Genomic DNA, 4,022 nt, shown 5'->3' on the forward strand with positions numbered 1-4,022 from the left:
AAAGAAAAGATTTTTAGAAATAAGTAGGGAAAGGTTCTCCGCTTTCCCTATATTTATGGAAATGGACTGAGAAGAGAGAGAGACGAATCAGGAGACCAAAAAAAATGGGTCTTGGAAGGAATGAGTGCAAATGCATTCGATTCCTTCCGAGACCCATTTTTTTTGGGTCCCTCTCTCATCCAATCTTGGAAAAGAACTTTTTCTTATTTTTCTAGGTCCATTCAAAAAGAAATGAATCTATCCATAAATTTTCTTAAAAGAAAAAAAAACAAAAAGATCCATTACCTCTTGACGGTCCAAAGTCGGGAATCTTGGAAAAAGTCATCCACTCTCCATCCAGTCAAGCTTCTCTGTAGAAAATCTAGTAGGTGCATCTGCATTCTTGAACACCTGGCAATTACTATTGGACGCGAAACGTCGAATGCTGAAATAGTTAACAGTGAGCCCATTCTTAAAGAAACGGGGATGTTTTATTCATCCAGTCGAGTGCGGAAAAATTTCTGAGAGCCGGAGAAAAATTTCTCTGGCTGAAAAAAAAAAAAAAAAACAAAAAAAAAAAAATACCCCCCTTTTAGTCTGAAAATTGATGTCTTCAATTTTTCTTCAAAAATTGAAGACATCAATTTTCAAATTCTGAGACAAAAAAGGGGGGTAATTTATTTTTCAGAAACTTTTCCCAACCGACTCGATGTGAATAAAACTTTAGTGTTTGTTAAGAATGTTATTTAATGGATCGATTTCAACCTATCGAGTTTCGCTTGAGTTCCGGCCGTGCTGTGGGCCCACCTGGATACAAGTTTTCCCCTTTTGGAATAGAATAAAACTTTACTGTTTTTTAAGAATGTTATTTAATGGATCGATTTCAACCTATCGAGTTTCGCTTGAGTTTTAGATGTGAATAAAACTTTACTGTTTTTTAAGAATGTTATTTAATGGATCGATTTCAACCTATCGAGTTTCGCTTGAGTTCCAGCCGTGCTGTGGGCCCACCTGGATACAAGTTTTCTCCTTTTGGAATAGAATTTCCGTCAAGGTAGGCTACTTTTCTCTTTTTGCATTTTTCATGTTATTTCATTTGTATTACAATATACTGAAAACGGGCGTTCGAACTGATTTCTAGGCTATTTCTATACAAATGGAGCTCGATCCAAGAAAGAAATGATGTCTTTTTTTTTATTTTGTGAACTGCCAATTTGTATTGGAATATACTGAAAACGGGTGTTTGAGTCGGTTTTCAGTATATTTCAATACAAATGGAGCTCGATTCAAGAAAGAAATGATGTCTTTTTTTATTTTGTGGACTGCCAATTTGTATTGGAATATACTGAAACGGGTGTTTGAGTCGGTTTTCAGTATATTTCAATACAAATAGAGCTCGATCCAAGAAAGAAATGATGTCTTTTTTTATTTTGTGGACTACCAATTTGTATTGGAATATACTGAAAACGGGTGTTTGAGTCGGTTTTCAGTATATTTCAATACAAATAGAGCTCGATCCAAGAAAGAAATGATGTCTTTTTTTTTATTTTGTGGACTGCCAATTTTGTATTGGAATATACTAAAAACGGTTGTTTGAGTCGGTTTTCAGTATATTTCAATACAAATAGAGCTCAATCCAAGAAAGAAATGATGTCTTTTTTAATTTTGTGGATTGCCAATTTTGTATTGGAATATACTGAAAACGGGTGTTCACGTCGGTTTTCAGTATATTCCAATACAAGTGGAGCTCGATCCAAGAAAAAAATTATGTCTTTTTTTTTATTTTGTGGACAGCCAATTTTGTATTGGAATATACTGAAAACGGGCGTTCACGTCGGTTTTCAGTATATTCCAATACAAGTGGAGCTCGATCCAAGAAAAAAATGATGTCTTTTTTTTTTATTTTGTGGACAGCCTATTTTGTATTGGAATATACTGAAAACGGGCGTTAACGTTGGTTTTCAGTATATTTCAATACAAATGGAGCTCGATCGAAGAAAAAAAATGATGTCTTTTTTTTATTTTTTGTGGACAACCAATATTGTATTGGAATATACTGAAAACGGGCATTCACGTTGGTTTTCAGTATATTCCAATACAAGTGGAGCTCGATCCAAGAAAAAAATGATGTCTTTTTTTTTATTTTGTGGACAGCCAATTTTGTATTGGAATATACTGAAAACGGGCGTTCACGTTGGTTTTCAGTATATTTCAATACAAATGGAGCTCCATCCAAGAAAAAAAATGATGTCTTTTTTTTATTTTGTGGACAACCAATTTTGTATTGGAATATACTGAAAACGGGTGTTCACGTTGGTTTTCAGTATATTCCAATACAAATGGAGCTCAATCCAAGAAAAATATGATGTCTTTTTTTTATGTTGTGGACAGCCAATTTTGTATTGGAATATACTGAAAACGGGCGTTCGAGTCGGTTTTCAGTATATTCCAATACAAATGGAGCTCTATCCAAGAAAAAAATGATGTCTTTTTTTATGTTGTGGACAATCAATTTTGTATTGGAATATACTGAAAACGGGCGTTCGAGTCCTTTTTCCGACTATTTCTATACACATTCCACTATATTAAAATGACGTCATGGTTGAGTCCAAACAGAGTCGTCCCCGGATAGAGTCGTCTCCGGACAAAGTCGTCCCCGGACAATTTTATACCGAATTTGTATAGAAATATACGTAAATGGGCTTGGAGGGGGGGCGCTTTCTAGTATATTCCTATATACATTCGGTTGCATTCAGAAACAAAAAGAATGTCTTTTTGAATGGACAGGATGACTATGGAAACCGGATCTCTCTCTCTCTCCCAAGATTGGATGAGAGAGTGCCTCCTATTTGTATTGCAATATACTGAAAACGGGCTTTCGAGTCAATTTCTAGACTAATTCTATACAAATGGAGCTCTATTTACGAAACAAATGATGTCTTTTTTATTGTGTGGACAGCCCTATTTGTATTGCAATATACTGAAAACAGGCGTTCGTGTCGGTTTCTAAACTCTTCCTATACAAATTCCACCATCTATATAGAAATGATGTCATCGTTGAGTCCAAACAAAGTCGTCCCCGGACCATCTTGATGACCAGACATATTGCCTTTTCAACAGCCCGTATTATTCTGAACAAAAACGTGGAATACTTTTATAGAAAAGAGAAGAATTGAAAGTGAAAGTCAAAAAGCAAAATGGGATCGGCTGGGAAAAATTTCTGAGAGCCGAGAAAAAATTCTGAGTCAGAAAAAAAAAGAAAAAATATATAATATATATATTATATAATATATATATTATATAATATATATTATAAATACTTTTTGTTAATTTTTATCATGTCTTCTAGTCATGATAAAAATTAACTCATCCCCCTTTTGTCTGGGTATGTTGTCTCACCGTTTCTAAAAATAGACCAGAACCCAGTCTTTTCTTGGAATTCTATTCTTTAAAAGGATGAGTCATGGTCTATTTTTAGAAAGTGGGAGACAACATTCCCAGACAAAAGGGGGGTGAGTTAATTTTTATCATGTCTAGAAGACATGATAAAAATTAACAAAAAGTTTTTTTTTTTTTAACATCTCAGAATTTTTTTCTGAGCTCTGAGAAATTTTTCCTAGCCGATCCCATTTCGTTTTTCGACTTTCACTTTCAACTCTTCACTTTTCTATAAAAGCATTCCACGTTTCTGTTCAGAACAGTGTCTCTCTCTACCCAAATCTGGAACCCTAGTCACGAGAGAATATGAGACTAGAAAAATAGTTTAGCTTATTGATCTAAAAAATGTCCCATGCTAGAACTCAGAATTATAATCAGAGCGAGGCTTTCCAGTATCCACTTCCAAGATTTTAGATTTGCCTCTCCCAATATTGGAGGAGAAGGTGGCCCAAAAAAATGGGTCTCGGAAGGAATCGAATGCATCTTGAAATGCACTCATTCCTTCCAAGACCCATTTTTTTGGTCTCCTGATTCAACTCTCCAGTCTATGGTATAGGGAAAGCGGAGAACGTTTCCCCTTCTTTAAGCGACTGGAGACCATAGCG

The sequence above is a fragment of the Stegodyphus dumicola genome, chromosome 12 (assembly GCF_044657685.1).
Source record: "Stegodyphus dumicola isolate Sdum_Otavi_A_Nest chromosome 12, ASM4465768v1".
Lineage (NCBI taxonomy): Eukaryota > Metazoa > Arthropoda > Arachnida > Araneae > Eresidae > Stegodyphus > Stegodyphus dumicola.